This window comes from Felis catus, chromosome A2, assembly GCF_018350175.1.
Source record: "Felis catus isolate Fca126 chromosome A2, F.catus_Fca126_mat1.0, whole genome shotgun sequence".
Classification (NCBI taxonomy): domain Eukaryota; kingdom Metazoa; phylum Chordata; class Mammalia; order Carnivora; family Felidae; genus Felis; species Felis catus.
Window position 1 is genome coordinate 147116499 of NC_058369.1, and position 19675 is coordinate 147136173.

General features: G+C 39.8%; 1 protein-coding gene across 1 annotated transcript in view; it reads left to right on the forward strand.

The window, feature by feature from the left end:
* Positions 1-19675, forward strand: part of MKLN1 (muskelin 1) — a 378358-nt gene that overhangs the window by 60684 nt on the left and 297999 nt on the right. The gene's annotated exons all lie outside the window — the stretch shown is intronic.

The window sequence follows — 19675 nt, forward strand, 5'->3', positions numbered from 1 at the left end:
GCTCAATCAAGCAGCTTTCATGAATTAACCGAAAATACTGAAATGGAACATTTTCAGTAAAGATGACCAAAAAAAGTCATTAGTTCTCTAGTTGCTTCTTCTTTCATGTTACTAAGACTAAGAGTATTAGAGAACCAAAAATCCATATAATAATCTCTAGACTATACAACTTAGTTTATGTCTTGGTGTCTCCATTTTTTTTTCCAGTTAAGTGAGAAGAAACCTTGTGCCTAAATTTGATATCTTACAGAAGCATTTGAAGGATAACCATGTTTGAAAGGGGAGTTTTCTAATGTATCATATAGAATTCTGTTACTATGGAGAGATTGTCTTCTTTGCTAAGAACAAGTAGAAAATGAAGACTCTAAATAAATGAACCATTCTAAAAGTCTGTTTCATAGTGTCATCTCTTTGTAAAATTTCTCATATAAGGTGCCACTTTTTCATTTTCTTCTCAGCTGGCCTGGGCTTAGGGCAATGATCTGACACTCCCATGTATCAAGTATGTGCTAGAATATAGAAATATACATAATCCTTGCCCGGGGTACAGTGGAGTAGGCAGAAAAAAAGGCTCTGGAACTCTAGTGAGTTACAAATGCTATTGGTCTCCAGGAGGCCTATGTGATAGATGTGACCATGGCATGCTTTGTGACTTTTTTGGTTGATTTGATTAAATGTCAATCAAACTTTAAGATAACTATAGGGTGAAATGCACTAGGAGACATTCTACACAGAATCAGAAAGATATAGACAGCTTTCCACTCAGATAAATTCAAATCCTGAGAAGCGAAACCCCTGAAGAACTGAATGTAGGGAAGAGAGGAAGACACTACTTTATCATTAAAAATCAATCAGATATTTACTAAGTGCCTCTTCTGATGATTTCTCACATTTCAGTAGCTTGCAAATCTTGGTTTACAAAATACTCTCACGTACATTATCTTATCCGATCCTCCCAATGAACCAATGAGGTGAGTGGGGCAATCTTAACTTGAGGAAATTACATCTCAGAGATTTCAGTGCTTCCTGAAGGTCTTAATCCAGCTAGATGGGGCAGGGGGCATGGAAGCCACCCAGGTCTCAGACACCGTCTCGTGGTCATGCCCTTTTGACCACCCAGTATTGTGCCCTCTATTCTGTGTTTGGTCCTGTGGTGGATTCAAAGGAAGCAAAGCCATGATCCCTGCCCTCAGAGAGTTTATGACCTAGATGGGAAAATGCAAGTTTTACATAATGAAGCAAGCAGAGAATTCTTAAGCATTAAACTGTATGAAATGGGCTATATCTACAATAACATTTGGGCTATTTTAATTGGTAAATAAGGTGTGATAAATTCTACCCAAGCACTGGAACATGCACTTGCAGGTGCCCAAGAATGCTGGTCAACTGAATGTTTCTCCAGTCTTCCAGCCAAGCAATCCATGCTTTCCTGGACGAGTCCCATGGTTAATTCTTTTTTTTTTTTTTTAATGTTTATTTCTTTTTGAGACAGAGAGAGACAGAGCGTGAGCTGGAAAAGGGACAGAGAGAGAGGGAGACACAGAATCCGAAACAGGGTCCAGGCTCTGAGCTGTGGGCACAGAGCCCGACACAGGGCTCGAACTCATGAACCGTGAGATCGTGACCTGAGCCGAAGTCGGATGTTTAACCAGCTGAGCCAGCCAGGCACCCCTCATGGTTAATTCTTGACTGGGAGGAAAGCCTGTAGAGGAGAAAGGAGAAGACAGTATCTTTTCATACACTATCATGTACTTACAGGTACAATCTTGCACCGTGCTCTGGTGACACATGGTTGATTGCAAGAGCCGATTCTTAAAGTGTTGAATCACTTTTAGCCTCTGTTGAACCTCCATCTGAGAACTGGAAGCTTGTGGAAGCGAGTAGCCCTGGCACATCTTCGTTAGGTGCTCTAGGCCGTCAATGGAGGCTACGAAGCAAATTGCTTCTTGGCTTCTTCCTATTTACCTAATTGCAGAGGGAGTAAAAGAGAAGTAAGAACGAGTTGAATTTTTTTTTTAAGGTAACTGCCTAGAGGCAGAAGAATGGGCACATTTGTTCTACACCCAGCGGAACCGTGGACTTCAAAGGTCTACAGGGACTTTGTGATCATTTTCATTTCCTAATGTTCTAATGCTCAAACCTAAAACTTTCCAAACCCATTTTTGTTTCAGAAGCAAAATTCTGTTGGAAATATCTGTTCTTTATCAACAGAGCAAATCTGTCCTCAGAGATACCTGCAGGCCAGCCACTGTCTCTCCCTGTCTATATCTCCCCCCCTGAGTGGCATATTACCTGAGAGGCTCCAGGAGGACTTCCAAAGCCATCAGTGAGTGACTGACAGCAATCTTTTAAAATAATGCACATGGTTATCCAGGTTACCGGCATTATGGACACTCCTGTGTGGTCTTCTTCAACGTGCTGATTAGCTAAGTGTCCATTGGAGTAGGCCAGCATGGATGGATGTCCTATATAATCCTGCTTGCCACAGGTGAAGAGTCCAAACACTGGCCACATGGCAGACCAGTGCCAGAGTCATTCCTCAAGCATTGATGCGTGCCCACCAATGCGAGGAGGCGAGGGCGTGGGAGAAATCAACTTGGAGTCGGAAGGCAACCTTAACGAGCTATGAGTAAATGTGAGGGTATGCTTCGGAGGCACCGTCAACACTTCCAACAACATTGCTCACTTACACTGAGCGCTTGAGTACAAATGTGAACACATTTTGTTTGACTCCTAAGCCCACGCACATAGCTGCTACCACTGGACTATTCAAGCTCTCAAAGATGCAGCCATTGAATTATTTTTTCAGGAGTGGCAATGGATTTATGCTGAGTCACTCAGACTTTGATTTCACCCAGTGGTTATGAAAATGGGCTCTAGAATCAGCTCTGTCACATACCAGTTGTGTGACCTTGGGCAAGTGACTTAAAAACTCTCCATGCCTTCGATTCCCCACGTGTGAAAAGTGATAATTATGCCAGCTACCCCATAAAATTGTCATGAGGGTTCGATGAGTTGAGACATCTAAAGAGCTTAGAATATCACCCAGCACACACTATACACTGTATAAGTGTCAGCTATTTTCATTTGTTCGTTCTTCTAATATTAACACCTTAGATCCGGACACTGCTACGTGTTGAGATGTAAAAAACAAATAAGATACAGCATGTGCCCTCAGTGGGCTTACACTCTGTATTGTATAGCTTAGTGTTTTATTTATCTTTTTTGCCTCACAAAACAGAGGTATTCGACACATGTTTTTGAATGTATGGATTGGGGATGTGAATGGATTGGGGAAACGGGCAAGAATACCGATCATTTCAGTTAAATGACTCTGTTGAACAGTGCCTGCCACCTAGTAAGAGCCTGGCACCATATAAGTATCATTAACTATTTTAATTATTAATTTGGTAGGAAGAATGCTGAGACTTTGTGTGTGGACTGGAGGTTGGGGGTGAGAAGGTGGAGGAGCACTTAGGGAAGTCTTCCAAGAGGCAGGATCACTGAGCTTCGTTTTGATCAGCGAGTGGGTGTTAGCCAGTAAGAAAAGAGGACTAAGTGTGTTCTAGGCAGAAGGAACATTGTGTGCAGAGCTAGAGAGCCGTGAAATAGCACAATACATTCAGGGAACTCCGAGTAGGCAAGTACGACCAGAGTCCCATCCTCGTTGTGACATACAGCGCACGTTTGTTAAATGAGTATTTGAGATTAGAGGCTGGGAAATGAAACAAAACAAATGAGGCATCGCTTGTGTCACCCTGGCCTTTAGCATTGACTCAATAGCCAGTCACAGACTAGGTGGCTGGGGAATTTTCCATTGTTTAGTGTAGTACTTGCCCTGGTACTAATGTCGTTAGTCTCCGTACAGCTCTGCTCTGGAAGAGCAAGCCCCTTCTTAGTCCTCTAATCAAGGAAGTAAATTGACTTAATTTCTCTGTTTTTCAAAGTGATTGAGCTGAATTACAACAAAGTTGATGGCATCGTGGTATAGATGAAAATGTTTTTTCACAGTAACGCAGATTCCCTAGTTCAAGGGTTAGCAAACTATGGCCTGAGGGCCAAATCCTATCCACTGCTTGTTTTTGTAATTATGTTTTTTTTGGAACACAGCCATGCCCATTTGTTTACGTGTAGTCTAGGGCCACTTGAGCACTATAACAGCAGCCTTGTGACAGAGACTGTATGGCTTGCACAGCCTAAAATATTTACTAGCTGGCTCTTTACAGAAAACATTTGCCAGTCTTGCTCTAGGGTCATCTCTTCTAATCTGACGTTAAGTAGAAATCACCTAATATTTAAGACAGAAGACTGAGTTGGTTTAGAACGAACATGGCAAACAATAGATTATTAAATTTTTAAAATTCTCTACCAAGGAAAGAGAGGATTGCAAATATGTTAGCTGTAAAGAGTTCAATAAATCTGTATAAATGAATAAACATAGATTCTGTGATTGGCCTTCAGAGTTGACTCGAGCTTCTGGCAATCGGGGGGTGGGGAGAGGAGGTGTGAAGAAAAAAATGAAGGGAATTGGTCACTGTTTTCGGTTACTTATCACTTCATAAAGAAACACTTTAAAATGTAGTGGCTTAAAACAGCTACCATTTACTATTTCTCATGAGACCGTGAGTTGGCTGAGTGTTTTTGCTAATCCAGGCTGGGCCTGGCTGATCTTGGTGGGCTTGTCCATGCATCTGTGGTCGGGTGGTACATTAGCTCTGGGCTGGCTGGTCTGGGATGGCCTCAGCTAGAACGGTTCATCTCTACTCCACATGATCTCTCATCCCCTAGCAGGTTAGAATGGACTTAGGCAAGGAGCCATGGTGGGTTCCAAGAAAGGAAGTGGAAACACATACTTGAGGCTCAGGCTTGGAATAGGCACCCTGTTACTTCTGCTTCATTCTTGTGGCCAAAGCAAGTCAAAGACCAGTCGGGAAATAGACTCTAACTCTTGGTACGAGTTACTGAAAAGTCACATTGCAAGGAGTAGAGAAACAGGAAGGAGAGAATTGGGGCTGTGATTGATGTCAATCAATCAGCAATTAGACCAGCATATAATCCAACCATATTTTTTTTTAATCATCTCTGTGGTCTAACGTGGAAAAGAATAGTCATCAGGCGTCTATTCAGCCCCACCCACAGGTATGAATCACCAGTATTGTCAACTAAGAGGACCAACATCTTCTAGGTAATGACAAACGCAGAGGAGTGGAAAGAGCCTGTCAGAAGTATGGTACATATTATATGAGACCCAGACCCGCATTATAATGCCAGTTGACAAATTTCACCAAGGAATTAGACCCAGTCTTAATGGATTAAGGGGATAAGCAAAACCATCGTTACAGAAGTAACCAATGACTAAACATTAGCTTTTGAGACTAAAGCCTAAATGGACCTACACTATTCCTGTTGACCATTCACACTCCCATCCACTTCTGTTTTCAGTTGGCATTAAAATTGGTCACTGTACTCAAAGATGACATTGCTATCTATGGATATGGGTGTGATCAAAAACACAGATAGGGAATAAATATTCTTTTTTAAAACTTAGGAGCCATCTGAGGATATAATCTTTTTATGCTGAAATATCTTCATTATTACCAGACTTGCCTCAATAAGTAATAAGTATAAATAGCAACAGTGGATGTCAGAAATCCTCCTTAACTCTTCTTTTCCTGGTATCAGGGGATGTCAGTAAGAAGAGAGTAGGCATAGGTAGTTCTTGCTTAGGTTTGAGAACATTCTTTCTGGCCTAGAACCAGTCAAGGTGTTTGGCCTTGTCCTCAAGGTGCCAATGGCTTTACACGTGTTTGTTCATGGAACTGCCACCATCAGACTTCTGTAATAGCAGCAACAGTGCATGGGGAGGAACATAACAGGATTTAAGGGACTATTAGACGCCTGTTGATTCAGACACCAGGACCAGCTGTGAATGGAAATGTATGTCAATTTAGATAGAGGGAAAACAAACTGAACTGTTATGATTGAAGAGGTGGAGAGGAAGCTTTCAGAATGCTTGCAGATGACTCCTTTCTGGGAGGATTGCGGGGAGGTAGGGCTGTCCTAGGAAGAACAAACGAAGCTTCCAAAATCTGGGTGCAGGAAATCAGAAGTTAACCTTGGGCGATGTCACATAAAGGCCAAATGATATAACATACATGAAACAGCTGGCAGAGTACTTGGAAGGGTAGACCTCAAAAAATGTCAGTTCCTTTCCTCTCTCTGCATCTCCCAACCCACCCCAGGGACTTCTTAAAAAACAGAAGACCGGCCAGCCAGTGGCCATTGGAAAGATGTCAGATATGATAAGCATTTGATAGGTGGTAAAGACCAACCGAATTCACACTCAGGTGGAAGGAGTAGGGCTTGTGTCACCTCCCCTGCCCCTCTCCTTATCACAGCTTGGAGGCAGCACAAAGACATTCCTTCCTTCCTGCAGAGGAAGTGTGTGTTCTCTCAGACCTACCTTGGCATTCCTTGATGTCTTAGAGAAGCAGATGACCCTGGCTGAGCAAGACAGTCAGCAGAACAGCAGCCCTCGATGCTGCAATTGGAAATTTCCATTCTTTGCTTGCAGCTCTGAAAAAAAAAAAAAAAATCTGAAGAGCCCAGTAGCTGGGAAATTTCCACGATGGAAAATTTTAACATATTCTTTAGCTCTAAACTCTGCAGGTTTATGGAGACTATTTTTTTTTCTTTTGGTAATTTCCTTCTTTAACAATAATTTATGAACGTGGTAACACTACAGCTGTGGGAATGAGGAGGGCAAGATAACTTGCAGGAGAATGGGTATCGTTGGCTAGCGTAGGCTGGGCTGTATACACATTTGACCACCTGAAACAGAGAAATGCAAATCACTACAAGACCCACTGGCTGGGAACTTGTCCAAAATAGAGATAGTTTGCCCTGGAACACTGCAGAGAAATCTGCGTAGAGACTGGGAGTAGAAAGTAGATGGATACAGCTTTGGAATAGGAGATGGTGAGTTCCATTGCTGCAAAAAGAATCTCAGGCAGATTCCTTAGCCCACTGCTTCTTAAAACGAAACATGCATATAAATCACCTGGGAATCTTGGTAAGAGGCAGATTCTGATTTGGTAGCTCTGGGGTGGGGCCCGAGACCCTGTGTTTCTAACTGGTTCGCAGGTGATGCTCATGCTGCCCTTCTGAGGACCACACTGTGAGTGACCAGACCATCAACAACATAAACCTTACCACTATGAGGTCAGCTTGCCTTCCTTCAACAGCAAAGCACAGTCAAAGGGCAGCCAGAGGCGAGCTCCCTTGGGTTGTTCTCTTAGGTTACAAAGCTAGGGTCTAAGAGTAGAACTGAATGCCTTCTGGAAAGATGCTTCACGCAAGTCTGAATAAAATGGATCTTTTGAAATGCAGAGATGCAAGCAGTTACCAGAAGCCTGCCTACTCAGCAGGTTGGAGCTGATGGTTTCTGGAATGCAATGCCTTTCCAGAGAAACCCCTGTAACAAGTTGGTGAGAATTCCTAAGCTGGTCCTGTCTTCTGAATGACTCTCTAGCATTGTGGCATGTGGGGTGAAACACCAATGAACTAGCTCTGATTATTCAGGGAGGAAAGCTGTTGGCCAGAGTGGTGTAAAGGGAAAAAGGAATCTGGAAAATAAATTACTTCCATTTCAACCAGAATAATTGTTTCACTTTTAGTGAAATAAAATAAAAAAGAAATAGGAAAAAATTCCATTTTCTGAACAGCTATCTCACCCCTGTGCTACCTATTTGACTGAGAGAGATAAAAATCTGTGGCATCTTTATTCCAAGTGTTACCTCCAATTGATCTGTAATGTATCTGCCATTGTATCTTTAAAGTATGCCATGTGTATCTTTAAAGCAACATTTGTCCTCGCTTTTTGTTTTCCATTCAGTTGAACTTTGGATGGGTTATTACTACTTTTCAAATTAATGTATATAGAGGAACATATGGCAAAAAAACAAAAACAAAAACAAAAAAAAACAGGGAGAGTCCCAGCATGAAAAAATGTGTTGTTGAAATCAGAGCATAATAAGCGTGGAATGAATTTGATAATATAAGTGTTAAAATATGTATATTTAAAAAGCAGGTAACTATCTTAGTATCCTAGCATCTACATGGTATTCAGAAATCCTAAATGGCTTACATTTGGATTATTTAGGTATTTGGACTTCTAGAAATTGGCTGACATCTTCTCTTTCAAAAATCTTCACTGTGGGGTTAAGGTATGATTCAGCATTGAAACAGACTTCCTGATAAGTACAAGAGATCAGTTTGGTCTGTCTTCTATAGGTCTCCAGGAGCAGCTATTCATCTAAGAACCATCTTAACAACATCTAGCCGATCAAAGAGAATTTGATTCATTGACTTAAAACCCCATCTACTTAATAATAAACATAATAATTATAATAAAATTAAACATAAGTGAGTGCTTTCAACAGGTGAGGCATTTCATCTTTGCAACAAGCTTATAAGCTAGGTACTATTATCATATAGCTGAGAAACCGGGATATAGAGAGCTTAAATGAACTGCCTGGGATCCATACATTATGGCCAAGCAGGGAATAACCGCCTCCGGCCAGCCCCACTTACTCTATTGCTTTTTCCAAAGATCACAGCTACGTCTCAGCTTCATTCCCCTTATCACAGACAGATGGATAGACACGCCTTCTCAAGTTTAACAACTTTGCAGAACTTGATTCAAATACTGAATGTGTTGTTAGTTGCTTACAGCTGCTATTTCTCTAGCCGTGCAGTAAGTCCAGGCAAACTCTTTTGAAGAGCTCATTAAAACTGCTAAAATAAAGTCGTAGAAGCAGGTGCATTCATTAGCTGAAATGCAGACGATTATGTTAATATTGCATTCAGGTGACAAATTTAAAGCCATCAAAATCATGGAGGATAAAAGGATTTTCAAAGCTAAAGTTAACTTCTTCCTTTGTAGGGCTCTTTGCTCTGTTTAAGCATGTGACTGCCTTTGCAGCTGTCAACATAGGGACCTCCAGTGTTACCTCCCCAAAATAAAGCCATATTTGCAGTATTATATTTCCTTTGCAATCTCTTGGGTCTCTATTCAGGAAAAGAAAGGTAAAGAATTGCCTACAATCCTAGCACTATTTTCTAAATAGGAAATTTGACACCTTATTTATAATCTATTGTCAGATTAGGTTCAGGGGAGAGGAGACACATTAAAGAAGATGGTTAAAAATATGTGGACATTGATTCCAGGTATGGATCAGATGGACCAACAGCTCTTCCACTCAACCTTTTTATTTTTTCCTCAAAGAATATTGAGTATGAAGTACATATGCGATGATACATCTGTATTTAGGAGGCTATACATCATAATGTAAATAATAGTTCCTCTAGGAGGATTTTCATTTTCTTTGTGCATGTGTATTTTTGCATTCTCAAATTTTCTGCAATGCATGAATACATGTTATTCTATAAAGTTAAAAACTGTTAAAAACTTATGGAGCAATTAGCCTCCCCACGTTCGGTTGTTCTACCTATAAAATTGGGTTACTATTTAACCGCCTAGCATATGGGAGCTGGATGAGATGTTTCCCCAAAGTTCTTTCTTCTCAAATCTAGGATGTCTGCGGGAACATTGATTCTTCCTTTCAGAAGAAAATGTAAGAAAAAAGAAAAGGGCTAGGTATCCAGCCATTTATTTAAAAAACCCACAAAAACAACTATAAACATGCTTAAAGATTTTTTGCATCGTGCCTCAGCACCTCAATCAAGTGGGCATTCATCAAAGTGAAAGCATCTGCCACTTGAAAAGGGAAAGACTGAGAAACCTTTTAAGGCCAAATTAACTTTATTTTTAATTTTTTTTAGCTATATATTCTGGGAAGCCTTTGTAAGCTAATACTCAACATACTGATTTTTGTTCAAATGGTGTGTACAACAACAGTATTTATGATTGCAAATTATAAGTAATGAAGCTGCTATAGACTTGAACCCTCTTTTGATAGAGTATGTTTATATAATGTGTGTGTGTCTAAATAGCTTGAAATTAACAAACTGAAAGACTGGTACAATGTAGTAGTCCTATTTTTGCGTTCTGTCCTCTTCAACCCTTCTGTCTCTTGTACTTTCTTTTCTTCCAACAGAATTTAAAAGATTTTTGATCCCATTTTAAATGAAAAAGAATATAGAAAGCAAGAAAGATCTCCTTGGGATGAGTAAGCATGTACAGAACTTCTACATACATATGTGCTACATGCACACCCCTTTGGTGGTCAAGAGTAGCCTACCTGGGGCACCTGGGTAGTCAGTCCATTGAGCGTCGGACTCTTCGTTTCGGCTCAGGTCATAATCTTGTAATCTGCTGGTTCAAGCCCCACTCTGCACTAACAGTGTGGAGCCTGCTTAGGATTCTCTCTTCCTCCATCTCTCTCTGCCCTTCCCTGCTCATGGTCTCTCTCTCTCTCTCTCTCTCTCTCTCTCTCTCTCTCTCTCTCTCTTTCTCTCTCTCTCTCTTAAAATAAATAAATAAACTTTAAAAAAATAAATAAAAGTATTTAAAAAAAAAAAAGAGGGGCACCTGGGTGGCTCAGTCGGTTAAGCGGCCGACTTCGGCTCAGGTCATGATCTCACGGTCTGTGAGTTCAAGCCCCGCGTCGGGCTCTGTGCTGACAGCTCAGAGCCTGGAGCCTGTTTCAGATTCTGTGTCTCCCTCTCTCTGACCCTCCCCCGTTCATGCTCTGTCTCTCTCTGTCTCAAAAGTAAATAAACGTTAAAAAAATAAAATAAAATAAAAAATAAAAAAATTAAAAAAATTAAAAAAAAAAAGACTAGCCTACTTGAAGTCCTGTCCCAACCTGCCATCCATCAGTCTCTGGTTGGAACTTAGTGTGTGGGCAGTTCCTTCCACTGCTGGACAGCTCCAGCTCTCCTAGGAATACTCTCCCACGCTCCATTTCCTGTTTACCAGAGCTGCCACCCTCACAGAAGCTGCAGGTTCAAGGCATAGTGAGGAAGGTGGCCAGAAGACACCTATACTTCCAATGTGGAGCATCACCACCATAAGATTGGAAGGTAAACTTCAAAGCACGGAATTTAAAGATGAAAGGAATTTGAGAGGTCATGTTAGTCAAGTTCTCTTTAAATGCATGTCTTTTCTAAAGCATACCTGATAGTCATCCTGACCTCAAAATTTTCCAATGATGAAAAATGTCCTACTTTTTTCACTTATATACCGATAGATGGGTAGATAGAGCACAAACAGCATTACACCACAATGCAAAAAAAGGAGGGAAAAGAAGTTATTCCTATCCTGCTACCATTAAAAAAAAATCAACTATTTTTGAATTTCTGTTACTGATCCAGGATCCCCCAGCCTCAAGTAAATATAACCCTTTAAGATCCATGAGAAATGTGAAGAGACTGAACTATTTGGCTTAAAGACACTTTGGAGATTTTATTAGTTCATGGTGTCCATCACCCCATTAGAGTCAAGGAAGGAAGGAAGATTGTGTAAAGAATTAGTAAGCCTCAATACCACAGTCTCTCCTGAATCCACACCCCTTTGTCACTCTGACACCTGTACGACAAAGGAAAATTTCTGAGATTGTTTTATCCAGGGATCTTTCCAACACTTACAAATACCATCTAAGTTGAGCAATGTGTTCCCAAGTTACCTAAATCATACATACGGTAGTATTCCTTTCAAAGGAAATTGAAGTGTTTAGCAGTATTATCAAATAACTAGATGTGACAACACAAAGAATAAAAATAACAAAAGAAAATCTTTCAAAGATAGTGTGCCATGTGGAAGCAGTTCCTGCCGTTTCACACTGGCTCTGCAGGAGATTCTTTCAAGATGAGTTTAAAATGAAAGCAGTATTTACCCAAAGAATACAAAAATACTAATTCAGAGAGATACATGACCCTCCCCATGTTTATAGCAGTATTATTTACAATAGCCAAAGTATGGAAACAGCCCATGTGTCCATCGATTGACGAATGGATAAAGAAGATGGGAGATATATATATCAACAACAGTATTATTCAGCCATAAAAAAAGAATGAAATCTTTTTTTCAATGACATGGATGGAGCTAGAGAATGTAATGCTAGGCGAAATAAGTCAGTCAAAGATAAATACCATATGATTTTGCTCATGTGGAATTTAAGAAATAAAACAAACGAGCAAACAGAAAAAAAAAAAAAAAAAGAAGAAAGACAAACCAAGAAACAGACTCGTAACTATAGAGAACAAACTGATTGTGACCACAAGGGAGGTGTGGAGAGATGGGTTAAATAGGTGATGGGGACTAAGGAGGACACTTGTCTTGATGAGCACTGGGTGATGTATGGAATGGTTGAATCACTATATTGTACACCTGAAATTAATATAATAATACTGTATATTAACCAACTGGAATTAAAATAAAAACTTTGGGGGCACCTAGGTGGCTCAGTTGGTTAAGCGCCTGACTGTTGATCTCAGCTCAGGTTTTGATCTCAGGGTCGTTCAAGCCACATGTTGGGCTTCATGCTGGGCTTTATTAGGTTTGAAGTCTAATAAATAAATAAATAAATAAATAAATAACACTTTAAAAATTATTAACTAAAAATTTGGTCCTAAAAAATGAAAGTAGTGTTGAGTTTGGGGAGCAAATTCAAAAAATCAATTAGCTAATAGAAGAAAGACTGTGAACTACAATTTTGGCTAAATAAATAGAACAGAGAGGTTTTAAAACTGATTATTATTTGAATGAATTGTAAAAAAGCTATTTAAAAAATTCAAACAACACAGAAGAATGTAAGGAAGAAAACAAAAAATACTCACTTCATATCCTACCAACTAAAAATCACCATCACAGATTTTATGGGAATATCATTCCAGACATGGAAAAAAGGGATATTTTAGAATTTTCAAAGAGATTTGCACTCAGGCAATGAAGGGTGGTCTTACTGATGATGGTCTAAAGAGACTCCAAACCTAAGTTTTTATAACAATGTCTACTTCATCTGAAAAGTAATGAAAGGATGTAAAGGCAGGATGAATCCTTAGTCCATAAACAACTATAAATATATGAGTTCAATAGAAATTAGCAGATATTTTTATTTTTGTCTACATATCCATGATCTGACTCTTGATTTACCTGCATCTAAAACATATTATAGGGGTGTCTGGGGGGCTCAGTCAGTTGAGTGTCCAACTTTGGCTCAGGTCATGACCTCAAGGTTCGTGGGTTCAAGCCCTGAGTCAGGCTCTGTGCTTACATCTCAGAGTCTGGAGCCTGCTTTGGATTCTGTGTCTCCCTCTCTCTGCTCCCCCCATCTCTCTGTCTCAAAAATAAATAAACATTAAAAATAAATTTGCAGGGGCGCCTGGGTGGCTCAGTCGGTTACCGTCTGACTCTTGGTTTTGGCTCAGGTCATGATCTCAGTTTCATGGGTTCGAGGCCAGCATCGGACTCGGCACTGACATTGTAGAGCCTGCTTGGGATTCTGTCTCCCTCTCTCTCTGCCCCTCCCCCACTCACACTATCTCTGCCTCTCTCAAAATAAATAATTAAAAATTTTGAATAAAAAATAAAATAAAATATATTACATTACAATAAGATATGTTTCAGGGAGTCTGGATGGCTCAACTGGTTAGGTGTACAAATCTTGATTTCAGCTCAGGTCATAATCTCACAGTTGTGAGATGGACCCTGCGGCATGCTCGGCACTGGGCATGGAGCCTACTTAAGATTCTCTCTCTCCCTCTCCCTCTGCCCCTCCCCTGTTTGCACTCCCTTTCTCTCTCAAAAAAAAAAAAATATATATATATATATATACATATATATATATGTATATATATATATATATATATATACATATATATATATGTTTCCATAATGTTTTCCAGTTTAGAAATCAATGTCATACTGAGTCTCATGTCATATAAAATAACCAGGGTTTATGTTTAGCTGGCACATATTAATTTGGCCATTCCAAATGTTGTTTATGGCCAACTGTACATGCTGCTTAATTGGGCATCTATTTTGATTGACCAATCCCAGTGCTATGCCAGTTATTATATGTCAGATCAAGATCTATTTTTACTGGTTATGCCTCTTCTTCTGAGCATACTAAATATTTCCCTGATCCAAGATTTATTCTTTTAATTTTCTAGCCTTTGATGTTTTTAAAAATGTGTCATTTTTTAATTTCATTCGTTCATTAGTAAACTTACCCCATAAGATTCCTTCTCTTGCATAGGTGAAATAATTTTTATTTATTTGTTTTTTTCATACAAAGTAGAGTAAAACTCCCCCTCCCCCACTCCTAAACATATCTCATTAAAGTCACTTTTAGACAAAGACTTAACTGGGAATTTTCAGACTTGAAGAAAATTTTGCTCCTTTATGTTGCAAAAATCGGAGACATTGTGGTCTCCATTATCTGTGTTAAATTCAGGGAACATTGATTACCCAAATGGCAGATTATCCCCGTTATTTCCATTTAAAATTTTAATGGTAGCTCTCTCCTCCTACTTACATTTGACTAATGTTAATACAAAATTAGATGCCATTTCCTGACTTACTCACCAACTTACATTGAGAAAATGCAGGTCGAATAGGTGAAAGAAGAAAGCCAATATTTCCTTGGTAACCTACATAATCACAATTGAAGGTAATTGCTTAATCAAAGTACAGATTTTCCATGCAATAGTAGCTCTGTTTATCTTGTAAACACTAGAACATTAGACCACCTGATCATTTTTTCTGGGAAAAAAAAGTGTAAATAAATTTAGTAAATTAAATCACATTTTTCTACATAGTCTAATTTACTTAAAAAATTTTTAATGTTTATTTTTGAGAGAGAGAGAGAGAGAGAGACAAAGAGTGCAGGGGAGGGGCAGAGAGAGAGAGGCAGACACAGAATTCGAAGCAAGCTCCAGGCTTCGAGAGCTGTCAGCACAGAGTCCAGCGTGGGGCTCGAACCCACGAACCATGTGACCCGAGCTGAAGTCAGATGCTTAACCAACTGAGCCATCCAGGTGCCCTGGACATATTCTAATTTAAAGATATAGTTTCATTTTACTTGATTCTTAACTGAGAGTGGCACTTAACCATTCTGTTATTGTTGGCGTTTCATGCATATCAAGCAATAGTTGGGACGCCCATGCCTCTGCTACTTATTTTTACTTTTATTGTACAGAAACAGCAGAACCCACATTCTATGTAAAGAAGTTGAGACCACACTTCAAAATACTTCTTCCTCCTTCCCTAAATTCATTAAGTGGCCACCTCAGTTTTTGGATGTTTGAAATATCACACTTCATTAACATTCACTAATTAGGCACATTAGAGAAAGGACCAATTTGAATTAGTGAAAATTTTGAATGCTATAATGTTATCAAAAATTCATAGTTGTATCCCTTTGTGGTTCAATATGCCACTCAAGCAGTCTATAGTGAAGTATTTCCAAGAAGGCTACTGCCAGGACTGCTTTAACGTTAAGATTCTTCAATATTGTGCACTGTAAGCTTTAAGCAAATGAGTGGGGCGAGGCTATCTAAATATGTTCAGTTCACATTCACTGAGCAGTTACTATATGCTTGGCATCATGCTAGAAAATTTTTGTCCTCTTGACTTAGCAATTCACTCTGAATTATCACTCATTTTGCCTATGACACTTTATCTCATGCTTTATTCAGTCCCTGTCTAAATTTACTCATTTATTCAAAAGATTTCTAACAGCTGTAATGGGTTAGGCACAGGCACAAATTCAAAATGACTGAGGTCTTGGGGTGAAGGTCATTTGCCATGTAGATCAACACCAATCAGTCAACCAACAAGCCCTTTGTTCCAGGTACTATAGCTAGTTAAGGGTTTCTCAATTTTGGCACTGATGACATTTCAGACGAAGTAGTCCTTTGTTGTGAGGGCTGCCTTGTGCATTGGCAAAAGGTATCTTTTGCTTCCTTTCATGAGAGGACAGCAATACCCCCACTTCTAGTTTGGATAATCAAAAATGTCTCCATGGGGTGCCTAGCTGGCTCAGTCGGTAAGGCATGCAACTCTTTGATCTTGGGGTCTTGAGTTCGAGCCCCACATTGGGTGCGGAGCCTATTTTAAAAAATAAGTAAAATATATTTTTAAGAAAATGTCTCCAGATACTGCCAAATCTCCCTGAGGTGGGGTGCGGGAAACAAAATTGCCCCTGGCTGAGAACCATTGAGAGTATGTAAGTAAAGAAGAGAGTAAGTAAAGAAGTCATACCTTCTTTACTAGATTTTAAAGACCTTGAAGGCAGAGATCCAATCTGATTCACCACTCTACGACTCCCTCCCCACCAAGTAAATCTAGTTTCTGGCATGGGAATGCTTCTTGATGAATGTTCTGGAAAGAACAAAATATCTCTGGAGTAAGTACCTATACTATTGTCAGCCCTGCACAGAGCACTTTGTAAATCCAGAAGATGAATAAGGTAATCAGAGTCAATTCTAACAAATTTTTACGATTTGAATAATCACTTCCTATTCAGAGTATATACCCGCTTGGCCAAAGGCCTACATTTGTATAGGGCTTTAATGTGTATGAAGCATATTTCACATAATAGCATTTGATCCAGATACAAGGATAATCACTTTGGCCACCTCTGTTTATAATTTAAGCTCCCAAATCCCAGAGCCATATTCTTGGGCAGGAGTGGGAGGTATTTTGATTTCAGTAGCATTGCCTTTGGTTATTAAGAGAAACTCTTAAGATTGGTTTAATAATGCTAAATTTAAAGTTCAGGATTCTCTTTTGCCATTTTAGAAGTAGAATATCCAAAAGGCACTCCAGTGATCTAACTGATTCTGGTTTACTCGGATTCCTGGAAATTGCCAGAGGGCTTTAAGGGAGGAGGGAAATAAAGAGTGAGGAAATTTTCCCTGTGGGCAATTGGGGAAAACAAAAATATTTTTGTGCTGTGGAGACTTCTCAGGAAAGGAGGGTTGGCCAGCAGAGGCATCTGCGCAAGGGGAATTTCCACATTTGGGAAAACATGGTCATAATTAATGACTTAGGAAAGCCAAGAAAATGGACCATGTTGGAAAAATATGATTTTCAATGGCCAAATTATTGTCAACTGATTGGGCCAGAAAATTGGATTGTTTTAGAAAGAGATTTTTATTTGTGAATATTTGCCTACAGGTCCTTCCTTCTGTGGATCTATTAAGTAACCTGCCCTCGCCTGAGGAATCAGCTCTTCATAGCCAGACCCACTCTCTCTGTCCCTCCCTCTCCTAAGGGAGTGTTTGTGTTAGACTTCTGGCCCAGACATCAGGCCTTTTGCTTTGAACATGATGCTCTGGACTAGCCAGTGGGGCTATTAGCATCCATTAGAATAGCGATGATTATCCAGGATTCTTGAACAAGAGCGGAAGGATGAGACTGCACGACCCTAATGCGGCCATCATTTACTGAGGACTCCGTGTCCTAGGTAGGTCCTGTGCTGAGAACATTGAAAAACTATCCTTACTTAGACATGGGGAAACTGAGGCTCAGGGAATTTAAGTAATTTGCCTATGGTCAAATTGCTTTTAACTACCAAGCTATACTTCCCATCCTGTATATAAAGTCTACTCACTAAAATGGAACGTTCTCACCTTGTATACAACCTCTCCCTTACTTTTCATTTCCTTCCTCCTATCTTCCCCAGATCACTTTGTTTAAACTACATCTGGTCTTGGGGTTGTGCTCATGAGAGAACTCCACGGTTATCCACCATTCTGAAGAGGAGAAATCTGGGTCAGCAGGCTCAGCACCATTCATATCTCTGTTTACCCAGGGAATGATTATGTGGTCAGAATGTTCTTGCCCCACTTTTTGGTTTTCTCTTCTCTCCATGATCAATTTTATTAAAACAGGGATGATCATCTTATTCTTCTTCTCTCATAATTTTTTCAATTTCAGAATACAGTTTAATGAATTTCAACGTATTTGCCAAAATAAAGGCCAAGTTTTTCAGAGAAGGAAATATAGCTAAGGAAAAAAAAAAAATCTTTCTATTTGACAGGTGGGATATCCAGTAAAATACCTATAAATTCAGGACATGTGAAATGAAAAAACTGCAGGTTAAATCATATCCTGCAACAATTCCATGTTTTAAGCCCCTATGACATAAAGTTAGTCCTGTTCTGCAATTGCAATGAATATGAGAAAGCAAACCTAACTAGGATTAAGTCTAACTGTCCCGGATTGAACCTCAGTGGGTGTTATAATTAATTTAAAAATCATACCATCTTGAAAATAATTGAATCTATTTCTTTTCTGATTGAACTTAAACCATAGTAATTAAATCTTATTAATATTTGCCTTCTGAGTGATCCTAGGACTTAGCCAGAAATTGTTACCTTTATTTAGAGATGCGAAAACCAAAGGGATGTATCAGTTTTCTACTGCTGTGCAGCAAATTTCCACAAACTTAGGGGGTTAGGACTACATCTCGTCTGTTAGCTCACAGTTCTGTAGTTCAGGAGTCTGGGTGGGTTTGGTGGGTTCTCTGCTTAGGATCCCACCAGGCAGAAGTCAAGGTATCAGGCTAGACTCTTATCTGAAGGCTCTGGGGAAGAATCTGCTTCCAAGCTCATTCAGATTGCTGGCAGAACCCAGTTCCTTGTGACTGGAGCACTGAGGTGCCCGATTTCCTCCTGGCTGTCAGCCGAGAACCATTCTCTGTTCCTAGAGGCCACACACATTCTTCCTCCCGTGCTCTTCTCTATCTTCAAAGCCGGCACTCACCCTCAAATCTTTTTTTATTTTATTTTATTATTTTTTAAATTTACATCCAAGTTAGTTAGCATATAGTGCAACAATGATTTCGGGAGTGGATTCCTTATTACCCCTTCCCCATTTAGCCCATCCCCCCTCCCACAACCCCTCCAGTAACCCTCTGTCTGTTCTCTATATTTATGAGTCTCTTATGCTTTGTCCCCCTCCCTGTTTTTATATTACTTTTGTTTTCCTTCCCTTATGTTCATCTGTTTTGTCTCCTATGTCCTCATATGAATGAAGTCATATGATATTTGTCTTTCTCTGACTAATTTCACTTAGCATAATACCCTCCAGTTCCATCCACGTAGTTGCAAATGGCAAGATTTCATTCTTTTTGATTGCCGAGTAATACTCCATTGTGTGTGTGTGTGTGTGTGTGTGTGTGTGTGTGTGTGTGTGTGTGTATACACCACGTCTTCTTTATCCATTCATCCATCAATGGACATTTGGGCTCTTTCCATACTTTGGCTATTGTGGATAGTGCTGCTATAAACATTGGGGTGCATGTGTCCTTTCGACACAGCACACCTGTATCCCTTGGATAAATACCTAGTAGTGCAATTGCTGGGTCATAGGGTAGTTCTATTTTTAGTTTTTTGAGGAACCTCCATACTGTTTTCCAGAGTGGCTGCACCAGCTTGCATTCCCATCACCCTCAAATCTTTCTCACATTCAGAATCTTTTTGACTTCCCTCTTCTGGTACCAACTGAGGAAACTATTCTTTTATTTTATTATTTTTTTTTAATTTTTTTTTTCAACGTTTATTTATTTTTGGGACAGAGAGAGACAGAGCATGAACGGGGGAGGGGCAGAGAGAGAGGGAGACACAGAATCGGAAACAGGCTCCAGGCTCTGAGCCATCAGCCCAGAGCCTGACGCGGGGCTCGAACTCATGGACCGCGAGA